At 45.4% G+C, this 16,576-nt stretch overlaps 1 protein-coding gene across 3 annotated transcripts in view; it reads left to right on the top strand.

Annotated features, from left to right (window-relative positions):
• LOC141164392 (A disintegrin and metalloproteinase with thrombospondin motifs 2-like) overlaps positions 1 to 16,576 on the top strand; it is an 837,082-nt gene that overhangs the window by 210,138 nt on the left and 610,368 nt on the right. The gene's annotated exons all lie outside the window — the stretch shown is intronic.

The raw sequence follows: 16,576 nt of genomic DNA, 5'->3' as shown, positions 1-16,576 counted from the left end.
CTATCAGTATTTGGTCAGTATTTTTTTCTCAGGAGTAGGTGATAAATGCAGAATTGGTGACTTGTTTCCCTTATGCCTTTTCTCTGATTGTTCCTCACTTGGTTTTGGCTCCCACTCCTGAGAAAAAATACTGATCGAATACTGATAGTGGGGCCGTGGCCTTATTCACGTTTGCTCAGAGTGTCAGCATAGTGTGATCCGATTCTCTCGGATAAGAGAATCATAGCACAGGGGAGGAGAAGGTGGAAAACATAATTTTTCCATCTTCTCAATAGTCAGTGCGCGGAAATCAGATGTCATCAGAGTGCAGTCTGATGATTTCCACACACCCATAGACTTGAATGGGTGTTCACCATCCGATTTGCGCTGCAAATCACAGCATGCTTTGATTTTTTACTCATGTCGAATCGGTATGATAAAAAAAACGCTGATCAGCACTGCCCAATATAATAACATTGGTCCTAGTACTGTCCGATACACTCGTGTGAGCGAGCCCAAAGAAAGAATAACATATCAATGTTTGATCTTCACTCAAACATTATATACGGATAACAATAGAAAGATATTTAGATTTGAGAGTCCTCAGTGGTTGATACCTTTTAATGGCTAACTGAAAAGATGGTAACAAATTGCAAGCTTTCAAGACTACTCGGGTCTCTCTCTTCATCAGGCATAGTATACCACAAAATCTGATGTGGAATAACCCCACTTTTATAGCCAGAACTGTTTATCTCTTCCATAATAACTCTGCTTTTCATCACCTGTCTTACCTGTTGCATTTTTTGCGTGTCTTATTGTGTATAAATATGTGACTCTTCAGATTTTGTGGTATACTATGCCTGATGAAGAGACCTGAGTAGTCTCGAAAGCTTGCAATTTGTTACCATCTTTTCAGTTAGCCATTAAAAGGTATCAACCACTGAGGACCCTCAAATCTAAATATTTTTCTATCTACTGGCTAACACGGTACAAGAATATATATTTTCCGGATAACAATAACCATTTTATCTTTCCATGAGTTATTAAATAACTCAGATTTCTTGCCTCTTATACCTTGTATTTTGACTTTTTGGAAAAAGAATCCCGTCTCAGATCTTTGTATATTTAGTTTACCAGTTTCTCCCAATTTTTTCAACTCTATGTTTAACCTTTTGGAACCATCTGCCATACATTTGCGCTGCTTGCTCCTATATAGATAACATCATGTGCCAAAAAAGTATTGCTAAGGGTATGTGCACACGATGCAGAAATGAAGCAGAAAATTTCTGCATCATTTCTGCATCTCCCTGGCAGAAAAAACGCATGCAGATTGTGCATGCGTTTTTCCTGCAGAATACATGCGGATCCACATGCAGATTGACATGCGTTTCCGCATGCAGATTGACAAGCGCTTTCCAGGCGATTTTAGCATCACCTGGAAAGTGCTTGACAACTAGGTCACACTGTATAAATCCATGCAAACAGCATGGATTTATATAGTGTGACCCGAGAGAGTGTATATACTTACCTCCGATGGCCCGCGCTGTCCTGCTCACTCCGTTCTCCCGGCAACTTTGAATTGAAAGACCTGCCGACGTCAGCGTCACGTGACCCGTCACATGACTCTGACGTCAGCGCAGGTCCTACAACTCACTGCAAGTGCCGGGAAGCAAGCAGGAGCGGTGCGCGGGCCGACAGAAGGTAAGAATACATTTATTTTTTATTTTATTCTTTTTTTACAGCTTTTTTAATGGTACCTGGGTGTGGATGAGACTCTCCTCTCCTCCACACCCGGGTACCATCCGCATATTAGAACGCGCCAATAGCGCAAGTACAGATGCAGTCTTGCGGAATTGGCGCGTTCTAATGCAAGTCAATGGCGGCGAAATCGCCGCGTTTCCGCAAAATTAATTGACATGCTGCGGATTTTTGACCGCAGCGTTCACGCTGCGGAAAAATCCGCATCATGGGCACAGCACATGCGGATTTCCATTGGGGAACATTGCTTCCCTTCTACCATGCGTTTTTCATGCGTTTCCGCGGCGTTTACGCAACTGCAAAAACGCCGCGGAAACGCATGAAATACGCATCGTGTGAACTCAGCCTAACACTCTTCTGCATCGGGCTAGATTCGGGAACTTCTTGCCTGGCTGTATAATGCCATAGAACCCTAAGAGCCTCATTCAGACAGTGTGTCCATTTTTACTCAGTGTGATCTGTGTTTTTCATGTATGGATAAATTAATATAGTGCAAAGATTACCCTATTTTTTGCAATGTTAAATATGAACAGCATGTATTTTTCACAGACCCATAGACTTGGCAGTTTTTATTCATTATGCCAGAAAAAAAACAGACATGTGTTGTATCCATGAAAAAAATGGATACAACATGTACTTGCAACACGAATGTGTGAATAAGGCAAAAAAAACAAAAAACAGTATGAAATATAATATAATGTGCCGTGGAGTTTAATACTAATGCTAAAATAACATTTTAAGGATTTGTTTTATTGATCTATATTGCTATATGTAGCAGAAATGAAGGTACTTCTTTTAAAAATTGCTTCGAAATCCAATAATGCAGCAAGTATTAAATTGAATAGCCAGCTATTTGCTTGAATGGATACATTTTTTTAAGAGTTACCAAATATAATCATTAAATAAATAAATAAATATACCATAATAAATGAAATATAATAATATAAAATTCTCATAAAAACCAGATAACATTAATAACCAATGACCAACTCCACTCAGAAAAACCTGGGCGATTATCCCTCTAATAAAACATCACGACAATACAAAAATTAGGGGAGGGTAGGCGGGCATCTTCTTGTCTTCATCCAGTGGTGAATGCCAGCTGAAGCCTGGACCTGTAATTAAATACCATATGAATGTTTCACACTTTTTCTATCTTCCAATCAAATTCCTTGAAAAAAATGCTCAGCAACTCAGCCTGAAAGCAGTTTTAACCTGCTCGTGCCCTCGCCAAGCTGACTTCAATAACCTTCTACTTATTAATATGACTAGAAAAAACACATGTTAGACCACATAATGTATTATTAAACAAGAATGGTGTTGAGCGAGCACTAAAATGCTCGGGTGCTCCAAGCTCAGGCCGAGCTCACCGTGATACTCGGGTGCTCGACCCGAGCAACGAGCCCAATGTTAATCTATGGGAGACCCGAGCATTTTTGTGGAGGCACCCCCGGCAGTCTGTAGAAAGCCTAAAAAGTGCCCAAAACGATAGTGACAGTGCTCAAATGACATGGGGACATCATGGGGATCGCCCCAGGAAGCATTTCTGACCCCCAGGTCACTGCTGTCAACAACGTGGTCAGAGGTATTAAGCTACTTTTACGGGCTCACAATAAAACGTTCAAAAACGAAACTGAAACTGCTTTCCTGTGAAATATGTTAAGGAACTTCCTTTCCAGGGTAAAGACTTGTGTATAAGGTAAAATAAATAACCAAAAACAAAAATACTCCTCCACACCTTGGGCTATGTTCACAAGTAGGGATTTTTTTCATGCGTTTTTGCACTTTTGTATTGCTTTCAACCGTGACAAATGCATTCACCGGGAAATGTCATTTTAACATTTTACAATCTTACCTGGCCATGTGCTGTGTGACACATGCATACAGTGCTGAAAAGACATGGGAACAGCATGTGGAAGACCCCTGGAAGCATCTCTGACTCCCAGGTCACTGCCTAAAAGTGTGCCCATCAGAAGTGATCCTTGCCGCATCAGAAGATGCAGACTTGCAACTATCCCCGTGCAAGTCCTTGTCCCAGGGCAGTGTTCAATTGTACCTCCCCCATTCCTTGCAATGCAAGAGCAAATATGCAGCCAACCACCCACCCACCCGCAGGTTGCAATACCATACTGCTAGCTTTCACTTGAAATGGGGCCTTTTAGTTTGAAGGAGGCCGAAGCTGGCCACTACCTCATGGCTGCTTCTGCAGCGAGGTATCCATACTCAGTCCCCAGCCGCCCGGCGGCCGGGTGTCCACGCTCGGTCCCCAGCCACCAGGGGGCGGACGGGTGTCCATACTCTGTCCCCAGCCGCCCCTATTTCTCCTGTCACCTTCCCCCACACTTTTCTTAGCCTGGCCTGCTTTAGGGCAGCATTGGACGAGCCCACCAGAGAACCAGACTCCTGCAGTGGGCCCTGGCTTCTCCATCAGGGGAGTTAAGAGTGCCAAGGTGAGGAGCATGATGATGATGATAGAAGTTAGCATCTGCTTTGTTTTCTTTTAATGCAAGCGTAAGTGTGCAGCCTGCCACCCACCCACCCCCAGGCTGCAATGCCATACTGCTAGCTTGCACTTGAAATGGGGCCTTTTAGTTTGGAGGAGGCCGAAGCTGGCCACTACCTCATGTGTTATGTTCTGCTACCAGAGCTAAGGAAAGAGAGGAGATCTGTCCCTACGATAGAACTCAGCTTGATCCCTACGATGTAACAGGGGACCTGATCCTGCGATCAGACCTGCTAAAGTCCTAAGCTAGTCTGTACGGAGACCTATAGATGTGGGGAAGGAATCCCTACAAGTACTAAGGACTGGGAGGAAAATGGGACACCTCCTAACAGAAATAGTAGCAGACAGACAAACAAACAAAATATATAGAACACTGAGGTCCGTAGACCAAGCAAACTAACAGAGTTAGATACAGAGCACAGGCTAGCTAGAAAGTAGTTATACAATGAAGTCCAGCAAAGCCAGAAGGGCGGAGCAGGATTAAATAGGCCAACAAGGTCATGTGACCAGCAAAGGAAAAAACCTAAGAGCAAGGTTCTAACAGTACCCCCCCTTCTAAGAGGATCCTCCGGATCCTCTAAGACCAGGCTTATCAGGAAATCTCCTGTGAAACGCTCTGATAAGTCTGGACGCGGAAACATCATCTGACCTCACCCAAGAGTTATCCTCGGGTCCGAAACCTTTCCAGGCCACAAGATACTGCAAACTACCTCTATACCGTCTAGAGTTAAGGATGCGAGAAATTTCATATTCCCCGTCCTCCACCACCGGAGGAACAGAGGCAGAGGCGTCACCATCCGACACAACAGCTTTTTTTAACAGAGAGACATGAAATACCGGATTAATTCTCCAGGAGGTAGGAACCTCCAATCTAACAGCAGATTGGTTGACAACCTGAAGCACCTTAAAGGGCCCTACAAACTTGGGACCCAATTTCTTAGAAGGAATCCTCAACTGCAGATTCCTAGAGGACAACCAAACCATGTCACCAACAGTGAACAAAACCTCCTGTCGTTTCCTATCAAAGTAGTCTTTAGATTTTCTGTTGGCCTCCTGAAGATTACCACGCACATCCGTCCAAACTCTCTCCAAATCACCGGAAAAATTCTCCTCCTCAGGCACAGCAGATCCCAACTTGGAGAACGACCCAAACGACAAACACCCGAAATTCCATTAATTTTTCCTGAGCAATCGTGGAAGCAGCTAAAAATACACCCTTGGAATTTAAACAGGCAATACGGGCATGACTGACAATTTTTTTTCTTTCTTCATACGAAGCTCACAGCCTTTAATCAAATGACCAGATTTTCCGCAATAGAAACACAAGCCTTCAAAAAATCTGCGATCTTTTTCTTGAGAGCGAGGTGCCACCGATCCAATCTTCATCGGTTCACCACTGTTAGTACACACATTCTCATAACCAGAAACTGACATAGCAGAGGATTTGCTCTCATTAACCCTTGCACGCAGTCTCCTATCCACCCGTATAGGTAATTGCATAGCCTGTTGCAAATCTTCAGGTGTAGGATAAGCAATTAGCAGGTCTTTAACCCTTTCATTGAGCCCAGCAAGAAATAGACTTTTCAGAGCAGAATCGTTCCACCCTGTTTGAGTAGACCAACGACGGAAATGAGTACAATATTTTTCCACATTACCTGATCCCTGTTTCAAACGTCTCAACTCAGTCTCAGCTGATGCGACACGGTCAGGATCATCATATAATAGTCCCAAAGCAGAAAAAAAACTATCCACTGATCTGAAGCATGTATCACTAGGTTGCAAAGAAAAGGCCCACTCCTGAGGCTCTTTGCGCAAAAGTGACATTATGAACCCTATGCGCTGGGATTCATCCCCAGAGGACTTGGGTCTCAAACGAAAATACAATAAGCAAGCATTTTTAAATGAAAAAAACTCTTGGTGTTCACCAAAAAAAAAATCCGGCAAACATACCTTAGGCTCCAAGAAATGTGCTCCAGGACAGTTACTCACGTGCTGACGGAGCTCGGCCACCTCCAGAGAGAGTCCCTGCAGGCGATGAGCCAAATCCTGAACCGACACCATGATGGAACAGAAAAATCTTTCCTTAGAGAATATGCAGGCTGGACTTACTGTTATGTTCTGCTACCAGAGCTAAGGAAAGAGAGGAGATCTGTCCCTACGATAGAACTCAGCTTGATCCCTACGATGTAACAGGGGACCTGATCCTGCGATCAGACCTGCTAAAGTCCTAAGCTAGTCTGTACGGAGACCTATAGATGTGGGGAAGGAATCCCTACAAGTACTAAGGACTGGGAGGAAAATGGGACACCTCCTAACAGAAATAGTAGCAGACAGACGAACAAACAAAATATATAGAACAAAGAGGTCCGTAGACCAAGCAAACTAACAGAGTTAGATACAGAGCACAGGCTAGCTAGAAAGTAGTTATACAATGAAGTCCAGCAAAGCCAGAAGGGCGGAGCAGGATTAAATAGGCCAACAAGGTCATGTGACCAGCAAAGGAAAAAACCTAAGAGCATGGTTCTAACATCATGGCTGCTTCGGCGGCCTAGTATCCATACTCAGTCCCCAGCCGCCCGGCGGCCGGGTTTCCACACTCGGTCCCCAGCTGCCATGGGGCGGCCGGGTGTCCATACTCGGTCCCCAGCCGCCTGGGGGCGGCCGGGTGTCCATAAACGGTCCCCAGCTGCCCCTATTTCTCCTGTCACCTTCCCACGCACTTTTCTTAGCCTGGCCTGCTTTAGGGCAGCATTGGACGAGCCCACCAGAGAACCAGACTCCTCCGGTGGGCCCTGGCTTCTCCATCAGGGGAGTTGAGAGTGCCAAAGTGAGGAGCATGATGATGATGATAGAAGTTAGCATCTGCTTTGTTTTCTTGGAATGCAAGCGCATTTATGTAGTAGCGGCTAGGCCTCAGGTGGTCAGCGTTTTGGCGCATATCCTACCTCCTCCGAGGATTGCTGGATGTTTTCCTGCTACTATCCCAGTTCTATGACTCCCGTTAAAACAAAGCTTCAGGGGATAAATGATGGATGAGGTGGTGGCAAAGGAGAAAGAGCAGGAGGAACAGGGACCATTCACATCAATATCAGGCCAGTCAACCACACATGTCTTGTAGGATATGTTTCTGTACAAAAAGGAGCGGTTCGGCTACACAGTTATAGGGCATACAGTGAGTGCAATGCCTACCAAAAATTTAGAGGCACTGCAATGCCCCTTGGAAGTGACATGGAGGTTAAAGGGCCTTAACTAAACCATTTTTTCCATTTATAGCAACTGGGTCTCCTGTGCACTGTTGGCCTAAGCAGTGAATGGAAGGCTTTCCAAAAATTATGAGGAAATGCCCCATGAAACAGACGTGGATTACATTGTACTTAAAACCTTCTACCCATTATTGGGGAGTGGGTCTCCCTTAGTGTTCGCCTATGCATTGAAAAGCAAAAGCTGACTAAAATTAGGAGGAAATACAATGCCCGTTGGAAGAGTCGTGGAGGTCGCAGTAGCTTAACAAGACTGTTTTAATGCCCCTTGGAAAAGTGGTGGAGGTCACAGTAGCTTAACAAGACGGTTTTAATGCCCCTTACAAGAGCCATACAGTACAGCATCTTAAAAACATTATTCCCATTATTGGGGAGTGGGTCTCCCATAGTCTTTGCTTATGCCTTCCAAGCTAAAGCTGCCAAAAATTAGGACGGAAGAACTTGCAATGCCCCTTACAAGAGCCATGCAGTACAGCATATTACAAACAATATTCCCATTATTGGGGAGTGAGTCTCCCATAGTCTTTGCTTATGCCTTCCAAGCAAAAGCTGGCAAAAATTATGACGGAGGAACTTGCAATGCCCCTTACAAGAGCCATGCAGTACAGCATATTACACATATTCTTCCCATTATTGGGGAGTGGGTCTCCCACAGTCTTTGCTTATGCCTTCCAAGCAAAAGCTGCCAAAAATTAGGAGGAAATGCAATGCCCGTTCGAAGAGTCGTGGAGGTTAGAGTTAATTATAAACAACATTTCAATGCCCCTTGGAAGAGCTGTGGAGTTCAGAGTGGTTTAACAAGATGCTTTTAATGCCCCTCGGAAGAGACGTGGAGATCCCAGTAGCTTAACAAGACGGTTTTAATGCCCCTTGGAAAACTGGTGGAGGTCACAGTAGCTTAACAGGACGGTTTTAGTGCCCTTCGGAAGAGACGTGGAGGTCACAGTAGCTTAACAAGATGGTTTTAATGCCCCTTGAAAAAGTGGTGGAGGTCACAGTAGCTTAACAAGACTGTTTGAATGCCCCTTGGAAAAGTGGTGGAGGTCGCAGTAGCTTAACAAGACGGTTTTAATGCCCTTTACAAGAGCCATGCAGTACAGCATCTTAAAAATATTATTCCCATTATTGGGGAGTTTGTCTCCCACAGTCTTTGCTTATGCCTTCCAAGCAAAAGCTGACAAAAATAAGGACGGAGAAACTTTCAATAATGGCAACACGGACAATGGTCACCCTGGTGGTATAGTGGTGGTGGAGGCTGAGGATAAGGAGAAGAACATAAAACAGCCGAAATGAGGAAGTGTATACCCATGTGTGGGTATGAAGCGGTGCATGTGAATACACCTCCCGAAATAACACAGTGGATTTGACTTTGTTACTCTGCTGTCATTTGGTGGTGATGAGAAGTCTGGCCCAATCCAGCCCTTGTTCATTTTGATAAGGGTCAGCTTGTCAGCATTGTCAGTTGACAGGCGAGTGCGCTTATCAGTTATAATTTCCCCAGCGGCACTAAAAACTCGCTCCGATAACACGCTTGCGGCATGGCAGGCCAGGACCTCCAAGGCGTACAGAGCGAGTTCATTCCAAGTGTCCAGCTTAGATACCCAATAATTAAAAGGCACAGAGGAATCACTGAGGACACTGGTACGGTCGGCAAGATACTCTCTCACCATCTTTTGAAACTTTCTATGCCTTGTGAGAGTACCCCGCGCCTCAGGGTCTGACCGAAGGGAGGGTCTGAGAAAACTGTCCCAGAACGTTGACAGTGTTCCCCTGCCTCTGCTGGATTGGAGTTGTGTCTCTCTCGCCTGTATTCCTTGGTTGGGCAACGAACTGTGACCTCTGCCGCTAGCGTGTTCAGATGGGAATTTTTTTAACAGTTCTGCAGCCAGGGCCTTCTGGTACTGCCCCATTTTTGTAAACCTTTCCACCTCAGGAATAAGAGAGTGAAAGTTCTCCTTGTAGCAGGGGTCTAAAAGTGTCACTAACCAGTAATGACTGTCACCCAACATTTTGACAACGCGATGGTCACGGTTAAGGCAGCGTAACATAAAGTCAGCCATGCGTGCCCGACTGGTAACGGGCAAGACTTCCGTGTCCTCACCAAGATGACGACTGACCACGCTCTCCTCCTCCTCCTCCCCCCTGTCCTCAGGCCACCCACGCTGAATCGACGGTATGACAGTTGTACAGGTACTACTGTCTACAGCGCATGATACAAGCTCCTGTTCTTCCTCCTCCTCCTCCTCTCCCTCATTGTCCCCCAATGCACGTTGGGATGATATGAGGCTGGGCTGTGTGTAATCGACCGCTACGGCTTCTTGATCCATCTCATCATACTCTAGCTGCAATGCCTCCTCTTTAATTCTCTGCAGAGAGCGTTGCAAAGGACAGACAAGTGGAATGCTGACGCTAATGATGGCGTCATCGCCACTCACCATCTTGGTGGACTCCTCAAAGTTTGTCAAGATGGTACTTATGTCATACATCCAGGTCCACTCCTGAGGTCTTATGTGTGGAGTCTGACCTGAATATCGACTGCCTTGTTGCAGCTGGTACTCCACAACTGCTCTCTTCTGCTCACAAATCCTTTGCAACATGTGGAGGATAGAGTTCCAACATGTGGGGGACATCTCACACCAGTCAGTGTGACGGAAGCTGCAAACGCTGCTGCAACACAGCAAGGGCGGCGGAAGCTGTAGCCGACTTGCAAAAATGAGCTGACAGGCGGTGTACTTTGACGAGCAGATCTGGCAACTCGGGGTACGATTTAAGAAACTGCTGAACCACGAGGTTAAGCACATGAGCCAGGCATGGTACGTGTGTGATCTCGCCTCGCCTCAGACCCGCCACGAGGTTACGGCCATTGTCACACACGACCATGCCTGGATGTAGGTTCAGCGGTCTCAGCCACAGATCTGCCTGCTCTTTCACAGCTGTCCACAACTCACAAGCCGTGTGAGGTTTCTCACCTAAGCTTAGGAGTTTCAGCACAGCCTGTTGCCGCTTGGCGGAGGCAGTACTGCAGTGCTTCCAGCTTGTAACTGATGTGGTGATATTTGAGATGGAGGCTGAACATGAGGAGGAGGAGGAGGATGATGCGCAGGAGCTGTACACTGTGGGAGCAACTCTGACTGACATAGGGCCCGCAATCCTCGGTGTGGGGAGGATGTGTTCCGTCTCAAGGTCCGACTGGGTCCCGGCTTCCACTATGTTTACCCAGTGTGCCGTCAGGGAGATGTACCATCCCTGGCCACAAGCACTTGTCCATGTGTCCGTTGTCAGGTGGACTTTCCCAGTAACTGTGTTGTTGAGGGCACGGCAGATGTTTTGGGACACGTGCTTGTGTAGTGCGGGGATGGCACACCGGGCAAAATAGTGTCGGCTGGGGACCGAGTACCGAGGGACGGCCACCGCCATAAGGTTGCGGAAGGATTCCGTCTCCACCCGCCTAAAATGCAGAATTTCCAATGCAAGCAGTCATGAAATGTGCGACTCTAGAACTGTGGCCTGTGGGGCGTTAGCTGCGAATTTACGCTTTTGTTCAAAGCTCTGGGATATGGACAATTGAACGCTGCGGTGGGACGTGGACGTTGATGCTGTTTCTTGAGAAACTGCCTTAACAAGTGAAGACTGAGAGGAGGGGGCATCTTTGCATGCAGTATGGACAGAGGATTGCCTTGCACACACAACAGGGGGTTCTATTGCACGCACAACAGTGGAAGAAGCAGTGGTGACACCCGCTGACACTGGTCGTGGACCCTGGGGTTCACCCCACAAAGTCGGGTGCTTTGCTGCCGTGTGCCTGATCATGCTGGTGGTGGTCCGGCTGGTAGTTTTTTCACCCCTGCTGATGCTGGAATGGCAGGTGGTACAAATGGCCTTTTGGGGGTTATCAGCAGAGTCTTTAAAAAAATTCCAGACTCTGGAAGACCTACAGGTTGTAATGGCAACGTCCCTCGTGTTGGTGTTACGGGGAACTGTTGCCTGCCTTCTGTGTGCTGCCACCACACTGCTTCTTCCTGCCTGTTGGGGTACTCTGCCTCCCTCACCCTGTGTGCTGCTGGCCTCGCTCTGCATGTCCTCCTGCCACGTTGGGTCAGTTACTAGTTCATCCACCCCCTCCTCCTCTTCCACTTGCGCACCACGATCCTCCTCCTCACTTCCTGGCAATTGTGTCTCATCATCGTCCACCTCTTGTGACAAATTGCCAGCGTCGACTTCCTGTTGCCGTGGGTGTTCAAATATTTGGGCATCGCTACATGGGATCTCCTCTTCCACCACTTCAAGCGGAGCAGGCGTGGGGCACAAATCTCGAAATGGACCAGTGAACAGCTCTTCAGAGTGTCCAAGTGTGGGATCAGTTGCTGTCTGACGACACTCGGCATGGTGGGAGGAAGGAGCATCAGGGTGAGGAGGAGTATGCGGTCGAGCCTCACGGCTACTAAGATTTGACCGTGTGGAAGACAGACCGGAGGTGGTGGTGCCCAGTTAACTGGAAGTATTATCTGCTATCCAATTAATAACCTGTTCACACTGATCAGTTCGCAATACTGGTGTTGTTCTGTGCTTCCCTAGTAATTCGGTCAAGAACTGGGAGTGAGAAGATGTGGCTGATGGTTGTGGCACATTTTCACCTTGGCCACGGCCCCGTCCTCTGCACGCACCATCAACAGAACGTCCAGTTCCACGTCCCTTGCCTCGCGCCTCGCCCATTGTAAAGGAAGTAAAATAGCTTACACTCGCACTATCAATGGAAAAAGGGTAATAAAAAGTAGATTAGAACCGTGGAAGAGGAAAACCACAGTTCTATTTCTCTGGCCTACACCCGACTCTTTTAAACAATCTGAACTATCAGGGAGAAACTATTTCTGTTTTTCTTTACGGAAAAAATACCAAAAGCTGAATAATAGAGATTTTTTACTGGGGAATGGCAAAACCACAGTTATTGTTTACTGGGGTATACCAGACAATTTTAAATAGATATATTTGCGGCTGAACAGTGAGCGACACACTCAAACTGTTTTTTTTAGGTAAAAATGTTCCAAAAGTGGATAATACAGAGGTTTGAACCGTGGAACTGCAAAACCACACTTCTATTTCTCTGGCCTATACCAGACTATTTTCAACAAATATATTTGTGTCTGAACAATCAGGGAGACCCTATTAAATTGTTTTTTTTTTACGGCAAAAATTGCCAAAAGCAGGATAATAGAGATTTTTTACTGTGGGACGGCAAAACCACAGTTCTATTTCTCGGGCCTACACCGGACTATTTCAAACAGATATATTGGTGTCTGAACAATCAGGAGACACTATTACTGTTTTTCTTTACGGAAAAAATACCAAAAGCTAGATAATAGAGATTTTTCACCGTGTAACGGCAAAACCACAGTTATAGACTTTTTTAAATAGATATATTTGCGGCTGAAAAGTGAGCGACACACTCAAACTGTTTTTTTTTAGGTAAAAATGACCCAAAAGTGGATAATACAGAGGTTTGAACTGTGGAACTGCAAAACCACACTTCTATTTCTCTGGCCTACACCAGACTCTTTAAAAAATATATATTTGTGTCTGAACTGTCACAGACACACTTTTTTTTTGGGGGGGGGGGGGCACCAAAAGGTTAATAAGATGGGTATTTGTACAGTGTGAAGGAGGGAAAAAAAAAAAAAGAGTATTTAGATGAAAAAAAAAGGATTTTTCCTGGCCCCTGAGACCTGGAGCTAAGTCCAGCTAATTCAGCAACAGGAGCACACAGGACTGTAATGCAGCGTTTGCTGGTATAACCACTGCGTCTCCTATACAGCCTGCCTGCCTGATATCTGGGATGGATATTAGCCCTGAGAAGGACTGTTTGGTTGATCTGGCAGCCTTTACAGACCCTACACTAACTATCTTGCAGTATATATCTCTCCCTAAATCAGCAGCGCTGTCCCTACACTGTCTGATCCCAGCTGTCTGTGTCCAAGATGGCGGCGCCCGGTTTTAAATACTCGAGGTGACGCTGTGCGGCCAGCCAATTTATGTAATGCCTACAAACCACATGGCTGCGGCATTACAGTGACTGGCTGGAAATACCTGCATGTTCATTGGCTCTGTAAAGAGCGCCAAACATGCAGGGCGAAGACCCGAGCTCCCGCCCGAGTACCACGGAAATGCTCGGTGCTCGCCGAACATCCCGAGTAGCGTGATGCTCGGGCGAGAACCTAGCAGTGTCGAGCATGCTCGCTCAACACTAAACAAGAATTGACAAAATAAACCCTTATAATTGTTTATATATAGGGTCTGTGCGACCATGTATCTCCCATTCAAAACATGGTGGGCCCCTCAAGAGTATAGAGTCCCTGTAGTCTTCATATTTTTAAGCATGCGTCCTTCCAAATTGTAGTTGGAGTTTTTTGTGCATGGGCTTTAGTAGAGTCTTCCATCGTGGACAACATACATGCACACCATTCCTCTGCAGGGTACGTTGTGTCACGGGAAAAGCTCGCCCCGGTTTAGCTTTGCATTTATTTAGCTAATTGCTGTGAACTTGCATGTCGATTTTCTTCCACCATTTTCAGCAGAAGATGTTCCTGTTTAGGTGTTAACTTCCGTGGTCGGCCTAGACATCTTGGTGTGATGGTTGCAGTTCCATTTTTGTTCGATTATTGTATCTTATTTGCTGCAGTATTCTGACTGATAAGTAAAGTTTTGCTGATCTTACAGCCTTCACCTTTCTCATGCCATTGCTACCATCTTGAAATGGGAAGGAGTTTTCTTTAAGTAACGCCATTTTATAGTCAACTGCCTGCTGGATACTTGTTTAATGAATCATTAGGCCACTTTCACACGTTGAGTATTTGGTGAGTTTTTTACCTAAGTATTTGTAAGCCAAAAGCAGGAGTGGGTGATAAATACAAGTGGTGACATGTTTCTATTATACTTTTCCTCTGATTGTTCCACTCCTGGTTTTGGCTTACAGATACTGCGAAAAAAACTCACCAAGTGCACGTAGCCTTAGACTTGGCTGTGGTTAAATACGTGTTAATTATAATTTTATAGTCTAAATTTTAGTGTTGCTCCTAAGACTTTTATTGGGGTGTACTCATTTTTGCAACATGCTCTTGAATGAATTTGTTAAAAAAATTAAGTTTTTGGGGAGTGTAAAATAACAAATCTTGTTTGCAATCAGTGATTCACATTTGTAGTATGGTATCCCATAGAAAATGACGATTCTGAAAGGAAACTAAAGGTTTTCTGACAAATCTGTTAAGTGTACTCATTTATGCTATGCAATGTATATATGTAAATCTAGATTGGTACGCTAAGGGGCCTCAGTTTTTCTCTGTCGGCATCTTCTAGAACAGACCTAGCAAACTGCGGTCTGCTAGCCACATCCGGCCCTATGGCTATTCCAGTCCAGCCCGCAGACTGAGACAGACGAAGAGCTGAAACAGTAGCCCACGTACCATATACCATACGTACCCTCGACCGCCCATCTCTATCTACCGCCATCGGTCACTGTCTCTACTATCTGCATTCTCAGGATGCAGACAGCGGTGAATACATTGGTGGAGGACGGGGCCGCCTGATCCGTCTAACACCAATCTGTGTGTGAGACAGCAGACGCGTTGACGTAATCTCACAGCGTTGATGCTAAGACAGTGCACAGGAGACAGGAACAAAGCGCCGGGGGAACGGAAGCGAGGCGAGTATGTGGTGTTGTTTTTTTTCATGTGTGTGGGATGTTTGTATGTACATAGGAGGCTATGTGAGGTTCACACTGTAAAAACTGAGCCTATATGGGGCTCACACTGTATAAGCGGAGCCTATGTGGCATGTAAAAGTTTGGGCGCCCCTGGTCAAAATTACTGCCATTGTGAAAAGTTAAGCAAGTTGAAGATGAAATGATCTCTAAAAGGCCTAAAGTTAAAGATGACACATTTCCTTTGTATTTTAGCCCAAAAAAATATATATATACAGTATATACATATTTTCAACTTTTACATTTTAAAAATTACAAAAAGGAAAATGGTCCGAAGCAAAAGTTTGGGCACCCTGCATAGTTAGTACCTAGTAGCACCCCTATAGAAATTATCACAGCGTGTAAACGCTTTTTGTAGCCGGCCAAGTCTTTCAATTCTTGTTTGAGGGATTTTCATCCATTCTTCCTTTGGAAATTCTTCCAGTTCTGTGAGATTCCTGGGTCGTCTTGCATTCACTGATATTTTGAGGTCTAGCCACAGATTTTCAATGATATTCAGATCAGGGGACTCTGAGGGCCATTGTAAAACCTTCAGCTCACGCCTTTTGAGGTAGTATTGTGGATTTTGATGTGTGTTTAGGAGAAGCAATTCTCTTTTCAACTTCAGCTTTTTTCACAGATGGTGTTATGTTTGCATCAAGAATTTGTGGAAATTTCATTGAATCCATTCTTCCCTCTACCCGTGAAATGTTCCCCATGCCATTGGCTGCAACACCACCCCAAAGCATCATTGATCCACCCCCATGCTTAACGGTTGGCGAGATGTTCTTTTCCTGAAATTCTATGCCCTTTTTTCTCCACACATACCTTTGATCATTGTAGCCAAAGAGTTCTATTTTAACCTCATCGGTCCATCGGACTTGTTTCCAAAATGCATCAGGCTTGTTTAGATGTTCTTTTGCATACTTCTGACTCTGAATTTTATCATGAGGATGCAGGAGAGATTTTTTTCTGATGACTGTTCTATGAAGGCCATATTTGTCCAAGTGTCTCTGAACAATAGAACAATGTACCACAACTCCAGAGACTGCTAAGGCCATGTGTCCACGTAGCGTTTTTGTAGAGTTCTTGCGGCGTTTTTACGGCCCCGAAAACGCTTGTAAAACCGTCTGCCATGCAAAGCAATGTGAATTCGGATGATGCGCTAATTAGCGCGCCGAATTCGCATAGCGTTGCAAAACGCAGCATGACCATTTCTACTGCGATTACTCTGCAAATTCGCGGCCATTGAAGAACATTGAAATGCAGCAAACCCGCAGGTATATGTGGATTTGCTGCGTTTCAATTAAATTCATTGGCCGCGAATTTGCAGCGTAATCGCGGTGC

Source organism: Phyllobates terribilis, unplaced genomic scaffold (assembly GCF_046119375.1).
Source record: "Phyllobates terribilis strain yellow unplaced genomic scaffold, ASM4611937v1 Scaffold_10__3_contigs__length_209671492, whole genome shotgun sequence".
NCBI classification, from domain to species: domain Eukaryota; kingdom Metazoa; phylum Chordata; class Amphibia; order Anura; family Dendrobatidae; genus Phyllobates; species Phyllobates terribilis.
The sequence above is the reverse complement of the archived record's forward strand: the minus strand, read 5'-3'. Positions and strand labels throughout refer to the sequence as shown.